This window comes from Poromitra crassiceps, assembly GCF_964638095.1.
Source record: "Poromitra crassiceps genome assembly, chromosome: 1".
NCBI classification, from domain to species: Eukaryota; Metazoa; Chordata; class Actinopteri; order Beryciformes; family Melamphaidae; genus Poromitra; species Poromitra crassiceps.
This window is the reverse complement of record NC_139623.1, coordinates 1,342,888-1,353,699: the sequence shown is the minus strand read 5'-3', so window position 1 is coordinate 1,353,699 and position 10,812 is coordinate 1,342,888. Positions and strand designations below refer to the sequence as shown.

The following is a 10,812-nucleotide window of genomic DNA, read 5'->3' as shown; positions in this document are numbered from 1 at the left end:
CTAAGATCTTAGGGCTGCACGTGCTTTGTTCAAGATGTCCTTTCTCATTCTTGGATAATAAGGATGAGCATTCAAAAGCTTATGACACACAGCTATGGCATCAACATGCCTCCTTGCTTTTAAGCAGTTGAAAGCAAGCTTGTATCCAATGGTTGGGTTCATCTGATTTCCATATTTCCAAGCCAGTTCATAGTTGAATGCAGCATCATGAAACGCCTGCTCTTTTTCCTTTATGTAGCCCAAATATTCATAAGCTTTACAACAAGACTTGTTATGGTGGAGGCATCTCTTTAACAGGTTCCCGGCCTTGTCATACTTCCCCGAATGGATGTAGATATTTGCCAGGAGCAGCCAGCTCTTCTCAAACTTGTCCGCATCAATGTTGCTCCAGTTCATCTTAGCTATGCGTTTGAGCTGGTTCCTGGCTTGAGGAGGTTGTTTTAGGATCATGTAAGCCGTTGCCGTTGCCAGTAGTGCCGGCACATGGTCTTTCTCATTGTTTGCAATTTCTGTGAAAACAACGAGGGCTTTCTCCACGTTGGCCTTCTGTTTAGTAGCCAGGAAGCAGTAGTTCTCCAATATGCGGAGCTGCAAGTGTCCACCAGGTGTCTGAGGCTTTAACTCATTCAGCAGCTTCTCAGCTGTTCGCACGGCGTGCTGCTCTGACTCCTGCTTCTCCGTGGAGTTCCCGATGTCACAATCTAGATTCTCAAATACTTCTCCTCCCAAGGTGTCATTGTCAGGGTTTAAGCAGATTTCAATCATGTTGCAAACAGCATTCTGACCCCAATCATTGTCTTTCCGCGCCTTGTTAAAGTGTTGCAGGCCATCGTTAGGTTCTCCTTTGTACCGCAGATAAAGTCCTTTGCAGTAGTTATATCCAGGGTCAAACATAGCCCTGGAAGAATGTTTGTCTGCCATATCAATAAATCTGGGAACTTCTTCCAGCTTCCCAGCTCTCCTCAACAAGTTAATAAGACATGACAGTGCTGGATAGTTGTCTGGTTTCTGCTCCAGAAGTTGTTGACAGTGGAAAACGGCCTGTTCATAGTTTTGCTTCCTGAACATCAGGTCAGCCATCATCAGGGTTGCATCTTCATTAAACTGATCATTCTTCAAAATGATGCTGCATTGCTCCTGGCAGGCGTCCACCTCATCTAGTGTAAGGTACAGCTGTGCCAACTCCACCATCACCTTACGATCACTCTCACAATACACAAGAGCTTTTTTGTAGAATTTGACTGCTCTCTCATAGCCCCTCTGACTTGTGTAGTGTTTAGCGATCTCAGCGCAGATCTCAGCAGCAAGCTGCTTCTGCATGGGGATGGCGTCAGGCTGCTCCAATTGCACCCTCTTCAGCACCTTGGCCTGCACATTACGGGCTCTTTGTAGGGAAAGTAAAGCGTCTTCCTTTTTGTAAACCTTATTTTGGACCTTTGCTAACAGAACCAAATAACGACAGTCATCTGTGAGTGCTGGGTCATGGGCCAGAGCATCATGCAGGACTCTCTCACACCACTCATACTGATTCATCTTCATAAGCAGCTCGGCCAGGTCATAGCAGATGAAGTTCTGCTGCTCGGTCTTTAGTGCAGCTTCATAGTAATTTATTGCCTTGACGTAGTTATGAGTCTTGACGAGGGCTTTCCCAATCTTGCTGGCTAAAGCGCCATCTTTGGGGTTTTTATTCAGAGCCTGTTTGTAGACCTCAATGGCTTTCTCTGGTTCTTGAATGTTCATGTAAGCATTGCCTAGCAAGAGATATGTGTGAGGGCTGGGCAGCTTCTCCACCATTTCTCTGTAACAGCTAGCATACAGAGGTTTCTCTTTCCTGTGGTTGAGGTATATGTCTGCCATTTTTCCCTTGGCTTGGATGTAGTAGGGGTGCTCAGGGGCAATGTTTCTGAGCATGCTCAGTGCCAGCTCTGTGTCACCATGCAGCAGGGCCAGGTCAGCATTGGCAATGGTGACACGCAACTCCTCGGGGGTTCCTGAGAACTCGTTGATGGAATCCCGCATCACCTTTGCTGCTTCATGCTGTTCTCCATTCAGCCAGAGAGCCTCAGCTATCTCCAAGAAGACAGATACACAGTCAGCAGGACTCAGTTCAATGTTCCTGTTCTTGGACTTGGATGAGGATCCGCCCCTGTGGACCCCTGGGAGACTCATGGCCACCTGCAAGGTATCGATGGCCCCCGTCAGCTCACCCATTTTCTTCTGGGCCTGAGCCTTGATCAGGTGGTACATAGGGTGTTCTTGAACCTCAAAATTATGGCTGAGGCAGAGATCAAGAGACTGGGAACACAGTTTAAAATTCCCCTGCAGGAGATGGATCTGGGCCATGAGCAGATGAGCATCTGCATGAGAGGGACATTGTTCCAGGCAATGATGTAGACTGCTCTGCGCAGCTTCAACATCACCACACAGGAATTTGACTCTGGCTGACAGAAAGACTCCCTGGAGGAGACCTGGCACAATCTTTACTACAGTATCCAGCACAGAGGCACAGTGGTGGAGCTGAGGAGCAGGAGGCTGGCCCGGGACTGGAGGCTTAGCAGGACACAGTGATAGGTACTCTTTGACAACCTCCAGCAGAAAGTCAGGGTTGAACTTCTCAAAATATTCCACTCCCAGAGGCAGACCCTGCAGCGTGTTAAAGTGTGTGTGCACTGCATCGTTCAGCAGGTTTGTTACATCTTCCTGGGGCCGGCGCTTCTTCATCGCCAGCACAGCACGCAGGTATAGTAGTTCCCCTGATTTTTTCTCTCTGAGGAATTCCAACTGTTGCTCTGCATCTTCTATTTGACCCTCTATCAGCTGACAATGAATAATACCTGCCAAAGCAGAAACACTAATGTCATCCAAAGTCATAGCAGTCTTGTACCACTTCATAGCCTCCTTGATTCTGCCCTGAAGGACCATCTGGTAGCCGAGCTCTGTGGCCAGATATGAGTCCCCAGATGCCAGAGAGAAGGCTCTTTCCACCATTCTGTGGGTTTGCTCAACCACCTTCTCATTTCTTCCACAAACACGGGTGATGGCTAGAGACATCCTGTACAAAAGCTCAGGGTTGTGAGGCTCTAGAAGGTCGAAGCTGCTGATAAGTTTTGACAGCTGCTTTACCGATTCAGTAATATCTCCATCTCTACATAACGAGTGTAGTGCTAGCATCCTCAGGGCCTCCAGGTTATTTTTATCCCTCTGTAAAAGCCGCTGTGCTGCATCTATGGTTTGCTCCCAGTCTTGCAGGCTGAGTAACAGCTTCATCTTCTTGATTAGCGCAGGCAAGAACCCAGGGAAACTAACAATGACTTGGTTAACCATCTCCAACGCTCCAGAATAATTCTGATGATACTCACAGTATTGTGCCTTTCCCATCAGGGCAAGAACATCTGCTCTCTCTCTCAGTCCCTCTTCAAAGTATTTTCCAGCCTTTTTGGCATATACATCTTTATTTGATGTCAGATCTATCCAGGCTTTTAGGATGATCCCCTCTCTAGAGCCATTGGAGAGTTTGATCATTCTCTCTATGTATTCCCTTGCTTTACTGTTTCGACCCAGTAGCCAAAGAAACATTCCAGCGTAGTAAAGACTTTTGGCAGATGCACTTTTACGATCCTCTTTTACCTTAGCATCAAGCTCTTGAATGACTTCTCCGTCGGGGTTTGCTTTTTTTTTCTCAGCATAGACGAGGGCAATCGATGTGCAGAGGGACACATCTCTACTGTCTCTTATCATATCCAACTCTGCTATGGCTCCTTGAATTTGATCTTGCATTAGAATCCCATACGCATGGAAAAAACTGTAGATTGAATCATTGCTGAATTTCCTTACAGCACCAGCTGCAGCGTTTACCACATGGTTGTAATACTTTTCATAGCAATAGTAATTGATCAGACCCAACGTCGTCTCTTTGTCCTCCATCTCGGCTAAAACAGTTTGTGTGTTTTCAGCACTACTAACGCAAACAATATTTGTTTCTTCCATTTTTACACTGGACTAGAGCAATGCACCCTTCGGGCGTTTCTAACTTTTCCCCTCTCCCCACCACTTATATAGCCTCACCCGGGAAGATGACATCACAATTGCTCGAGTGACAGCACTGATGACATCACTGACGACATCACAATTGCTCGAGTGACTGATGGCACTCGATGATGGCCATCTGTTATAGAATAGAAATTTCCATCCAAAAGGTAAACAGCAAACCACTTGAAGAAAAATCATTTGTGATCAAAAAGATGGAGCCAGGAGTCAGAAGTCATCTTAAATGAAGTATTTATCATCGATCTTGGCCAAGAGATGCATTCTTGCATATTCACCAATGGATACACAGGCTTTTCCTTCCAGTGAACAGAAAGTCAGACATACTTATAGGACACACATCAGATGACATCTGTCTTGACACACATTTGAAGGCTAATAGACAACGTATCTGGTATTCTGGCGCTGTACATAGTGACACGGTGACAGGGTACAGTGTGAGCTGCAAATGTACGCTACAGGCTAGCTGAATATGATGTCTGTCTATGTATGTACAATAACTATGTGTAACTTAAATGAAAATGTGTATGAATGAATGAATGAATGAGCTTTATTTGTCATTGTCACAAAACAAGTTTTAATTGAAGCAATCCCCTATGTGCGTTTAGACAAGACAATAAGTTAGGTAATAAAGATAATGGTATAAAAGTACCGAGGTAATAAAGGGTAAACGTGTCTAGTGTATCACAGTATGAGGTAATAAAATAAAAAATAAAAATAAACGAAGTAAAAAGTGTAGAAAGTGTCTAGTGTCAGGTTTGTTCTGTGTACACTCTATATACATTCCACTTACATTCCCCTTAGCATCTTGCACAGTCCTATATACATTAAGCATCGACATTGAACTTGGTTCTGTGTGTACATTCTTGAACATTCTATGTACATATACTTATTATTATTGTATATATATATATATATATATATACAGTATATATATATATATTCATATTCTACATATACAGTCTACATACAGTATATCTAAGATAACTGTGTTAGGGCATGTTGAGCGCAGCTATGGCTCTTGGAAATAAACTGTCTCTGAACCGGCTCGTTCGTGCCCTCATCGCTCTGTAGCGTCTGCCCGAGGGCAGCAGTTCAAAGTGGCAGTGCCCGGGGTGGGATGGGTCTTTGAGGATGCTGTGGGCTTTCCTGAGACAGCGGGAGCTGTCAGCCAGGGGGGGGGGGGGGGGGGCAGCCGACGATCTTCTGGGCGGTGTTGACGACTCTCTGGAGCGCCTTCCTCTCCACGGCTGTACAGCTGCAGAACCACACACAGATACAGTACGTGAGGATGCTCTCGATGGAGCACCGGTAGAAGGAGACCAGCAGTTCCTGTGCGAGCTGGTTGTTCCTGAGTACTCTCAGGAAGTACAGTCTCTGGTGTGCCTTCTTGATGGTAGCAGTGGTGTTGGTGCTCCAAGTCAGGTCATCATCTAGATGGACGCCCAGGAATCGGAAGTCGGAAGCTCTCTCCACGCCGTCCCCGTTGATAACCAGGGGCTGAGTGTCTGTTTTCTTCCTCCTGTAGTCTATGATTAGTTCCTTGGTCTTGGAGGTGTTCAGGGCCAAGTTGTTTTCTGTGCACCACACCGACAGCTTCTCCACCTCATCCCGGTACGCAGACTCGTCTCCCCCAGAGATGAGCCCCACCACGGTGGTGTCGTCCGCGAACTTGATGATGGAGTTGCTGGGGTGGGCAGGGGTGCAGTCGTAGGTGTAGAGGGAGTAGAGAAGGGGGCTCAGCATGCAGCCCTGTGGAGAGCCGGTGCTGAGGTTTATGCTTGATGAGGTGTGGCGGCCTACCTTCACCCTCTGGGGGCGATCCGACAGGAAGTCCTTAATCCACAGGCAAATGGAGTTTGATATTCCCAGGTCTGACAGTTTGGTCACCAGTCTGTCAGGGATGATGGTGTTGAACGCCGAGCTGTAGTCCACAAAGAGCAGCCGCGCGTAGCTCCCCCGCTGCTCGAGGTGGTTCAGAGTAGAGTGGAGAGCTGTGGCGATGGCGTCCTCCGTGGACCTGTTGGCTCTGTAGGCGAACTGGTGAGGGTCGATCCCGGGAGGGAGTGCCGAGATGATGTGGGTCCGGACCAGCTTCTTGAAGCACTTCATGATGATGGGTGTAAGTGCAACTGGACGGTAGTCGTTCAGGCAGCTGATATTGTTCTTCTTTGGTACCGGGATGATTGTGGAGGTCTTCAGGCAGGCTGGAACGACGGCCTGGGAGAGGGACTGGTTGAAGATCCTGGTGAAGACCCCGGCCAGCTGATCTGCGCAGTCTCTCAATACCTGTCCCGGGACGCCGTGGACAGGTATGAATATATTATGATTGTCCAAATAAAGGCTAGTGTGATTAACATTTCCCCTGTCAGCATCACAATAGACCCTTTTCACAGGGGCCATTTTGTGTCGAAAAGGCAGAATAAACACAGGTGCAATGAGGGTTTCCAAATTCCAATCATGGACGTTGGAAACCCTCATTAGTGTTTTGCTTGCACCTGTGTTTACCCTGCCTTTTCGACACAAAATGGCCCCCGTGAGAAGGGTCTATTGACCGAGGACAGTACTGATGCCATCACTGATTACATCATTTTGCAATTGTGATGTCAACACTGATGACATCACAATGGCTCAAGTCAAGGACATGTTCCCGGTGGCATGTTTTCAGCTAGGTAAGAAAGCTCCAGTAAAGGGTGTGGTCGATGGAGTGTCACATAAAGTGGATGCAAGGAGATTTGAGGAGTGTGAAGGAGTTATAGAAAGCTTTAGAATGAAAAGGTTTGATAAAGTAGATGAGCACTCCCCAAGTTTGAATTCAAAAGCCAAAAGAAATGTGGACAGTTTGTTTGCACAGTTTGCACAGTTTGCACAATTTTGGAGTGCAGAGACACATGTAGCCTGATGTGCCATGTTTGGAAAAGTCATAAACTTTCAATGAATCAATGACAATTTGTGCTTAGAAAGTTATGATTTAGTCTCTATACAGCTAAAGGTATAAATAAAACATGTTAAAGAAAAGTCAATATCTAAAGTGAATAACTGCTAAAGCATTATTGTCTCACACAATATAAAAAGCAGAGTATAGAGCAGTGAACAAAAACACATCACATGGCAGAAAACTATGATTTGAAAAGTTTAATTTGTAGTCCGTCGCAGGCCATTTTAGGGCATTGTGACATCATCACCATCACCCTTCCCTGTCTTTCTGCCGCGATGCAAATCCCCATGAGTTGGTACATCACAGAGACCTGAAATCTGGCCCAATGACAGATATTGGTGCTCACTAGATGCCCTAGAAGTATTTTTTTCATTCTCACTTTTCAAGCGGTACAGCCCCTTCTATGCGTGATTTTGCTCGTATGCACCTGGAGGTCAGCAGTTGACCTGGGCAAATCCATGTCATGTTAAAAAGTGTAGTCACCTAACAACACAGGGGTTGCACGCTGGCATCCTCGTGTTACCGCCGGCTTGGTCGGGCGTCCTTACAGGCATAATTGGCTGGTGTCTGCGGGAGGGAAGCCGGATTGAGGGTATTGTCCTGGTCACTGCACTAGCGCCTCCTCTGGTCGGTCGGGGTGCCTGTTCAGAGGGAAGGGAACTGGTTGGAATAGCGTGATCCTCCCACGTGCTACGTCCTAGCGGTGCGGCTCTAATCTGACATTGCCAGATGGGGGCGGTATTGTTTGTTTTCACAAACCAAACCGCACATTGTGACATCATTGTGATGTCATCAGTGAGTGATGTCATAAGATGAATTTGGTCAATAATTATGTCACTGATGACATCACTGATGATGTCACGTTGTCTATGACATCATCAGGACTTTGAACGTCACCGAGACTCCTTAACAACGCCGCTCGCTGCCTGCTACAACAACAGGCTCGTGAACGCGTTATCACGCTGGCCTTATGCTAGATTCCGACACCTAGCCTTGTTTTAAGCATGTGTTCAAAGCTTGAACCCCTGGTATTGCCGCTTGCGGCTATATTCTTTATTTGGTTTAAGCTGCATGTTTTGTCTTTAATTATTTTTGGATTGTGTAGTTTGTTTCTTTCTGCTGTGTGCAGCCCACCAACTGAGTGCAGAGACTGTGGACAATTAACCTCTGATGGTGAGCAATTACACTTGAATTGAGCCAATGGACAACCAGGAAGTGGGAGCTGTTTGTGCTATACCGCTGCTGTTGACTAGGGCTGCCCCCTGGTCGACCAGAAATCGACCACAGCTCCGACCAATCGATTGGTCGAAACGGGGTCTAAAACGATACTAAAACGATACTTGAATCACGATACGATAGTATTGCGATATCGCCGATATTGCGATATATTGAATATTGCGATATATTGAATATTGCGATATATTGCGATTTCTTACTTTTTCAACTGCAAATGATGTCCCCAAAGGAAGACTTTGTCAACATCTGGTTTATATAAGAACAATTTTCCAGTCTGTACATCTGACTTCAACCATTTTATTGCAGCAACATTGTCAAGTAGACAGTCCAACAACTTTCATAAAGTCATGTCATAGTTGCATGCACCTGACAAACTGAACTGTTTGTTACAGTCTACTTACAGTCCACCTTAACTGGATGTGTGTGTGGACTACTGTACTTAGGTAGTTTTTGAACAATGCAACTTCACTTCACTTGCACAAAACATCTTGTGCAGCCCATTCAGTAACTGGGGAATTTGTAAATTACTGTTATGACAAAACTGTTACTGTTAAAACAAAATGAAAAGATGCTACCGTTTGTTTACTGCTGGCCTTGTAACGAAAGTTTATAGTAGCCCGGTGGCCTGGCATGGCCTGCATTTTTTTTTTTTTTTACAAAATTATTAACAGCGATTGCTCGACCAACGTGAATCTCGTCGACCAAACAATCGACCAATCGACCTGGAGGGGGCAGCCCTACTGTTGACTGTGTGAAGAACCAATGGATACCAGTCGAGGATGGCCGAGCCAATTGCAAGTATCTATGGTGCTGATTGCAGCTGCTGGTTCGAGGCTAAGCCTGGGGGCCCCAGGAGAGACTGCAGCGGCGAGCTGGTGTCGGCCTGGTCGGGAGGTCCTGGGTGGCAATAGAGGCAGTGGTAGGGACGCAGAGGGACTTCATGGGCACGGATGGGCTCTGCACAAAACAGACTTGTGGGGTGTCAACAGACTTGTGGGGTATCTGGGTTTAGCTCCTTTTTACTATTTTAATTATATTTTAGGCTAAAGCATAGGACTTTTACTTCCTCAGCTTTTAAAGACACAATCCAGTTCTTTATACCCATTATCCTTGTTTACCTCTTATTGATTGGTCTGTGAAAATACATTGTTCATTTTTACCACTTTTCCTCAGTCTGTCCTTGGGTATCTGGAACACTGCTCTCCCTTGTAGAAAGAACCGGAAATCGAAGCCTAGTATTGCAATTTTGGTTGAGTTTGAGCTTAAGAGTTCCTAGGCTCTTATAAACCTAGGTGGCGTTAACGGGCAACTTTACCTTTACCTAGGGTTCTTGCCTCGCACTCTCACCTCACAGCAAGAAGGTCCTGGGTTAGATTTTCACCAGGGACACTGTTGGCACTGGAGGTATGACTCCCCATGCCTTCGCTGCCTATAGTGCCCAGGTGGGCTATCTCGTGAAAAGGGCCTTTATATGTGCAGTTTGCATGTTCTCCGTGTGCTGCCCGGCCGTTTCCTCCATATGGACTCCCACTAAAAACATGTTCTCCGTGTGCTGCCCGGCCGTTTCCTCCATATGGACTCCCACTAAAAACATGCAAGAAGATCGTCGTCTGAACAGCAGCAGTTGGAAGAAGTTGGTCCATGGGCTTCACTGCACCTGCCTGCCACTCGTGACCAGCCCGTGGAGGACAAGCTCCCACTCGTGACCAGCCCGTGGAGGACAAGCTGCCACTCGTGACCAGCCCGTGGAGGGACAAGCTGCCACTCGTGACCAGCCCGTGGAGGACAAGCTGCCACTCGTGACCAGCCCGTGGAGGGACAAGCTGCCACTCGTGACCAGCCCGTGGAGGACAAGCTGCCACTCGTGACCAGCCCGTGGAGGACAAGCTGCCACTCGTGACCAGCCCGTGGAGGGACAAGCTGCCACTCGTGACCAGCCCGTGGAGGACAAGCTGCCACTCGTGACCAGCCCGTGGAGGACAAGCTGCCACTCGTGACCAGCCCGTGGAGGACAAGCTCCCACTCGTGACCAGCCCGTGGAGGACAAGCTGCCACTCGTGACCAGCCCGTGGAGGACAAGCTGCCACTCGTGACCAGCCCGTGGAGGGACAAGCTGCCACTCGTGACCAGCCCGTGGAGGACAAGCTGCCACTCGTGACCAGCCCGTGGAGGACAAGCTGCCACTCGTGACCAGCCCGTGGAGGGACAAGCTGCCACTCGTGACCAGCCCGTGGAGGACAAGCTGCCACTCGTGACCAGCCCGTGGAGGACAAGCTGCCACTCGTGACCAGCCCGTGGAGGACAAGCTGCCACTCGTGACCAGCCCGTGGAGGGACAAGCTGCCACTCGTGACCAGCCCGTGGAGGACAAGCTGCCACTCGTGACCAGCCCGTGGAGGACAAGCTGCCACTCGTGACCAGCCCGTAGAGGACAAGCTGCCACTCGTGACCAGCCCGTGGAGGACAAGCTGCCACTCGTGACCAGCCCGTGGAGGACAAGCCAGGATGGGAAAAATGCAGAGGACAAATTTCACTGTGCCTCGAAGCGTGTGTGTGTGTGTTTGGGCTACGTTACAAACACAGAGTTCATCACTG

The 10,812-nt window shown here is 47.9% G+C and overlaps 1 pseudogene across 1 annotated transcript; it reads right to left on the bottom strand.

The window, feature by feature from the left end:
- On the bottom strand, positions 1–3,924 carry LOC310777140 (tetratricopeptide repeat protein 21B pseudogene; annotated as a pseudogene). Its single transcript has one exon. The product of its transcript is annotated as a tetratricopeptide repeat protein 21B pseudogene (transcript).
- Between the last annotated feature and the right edge of the window lie 6,888 nt (positions 3,925–10,812).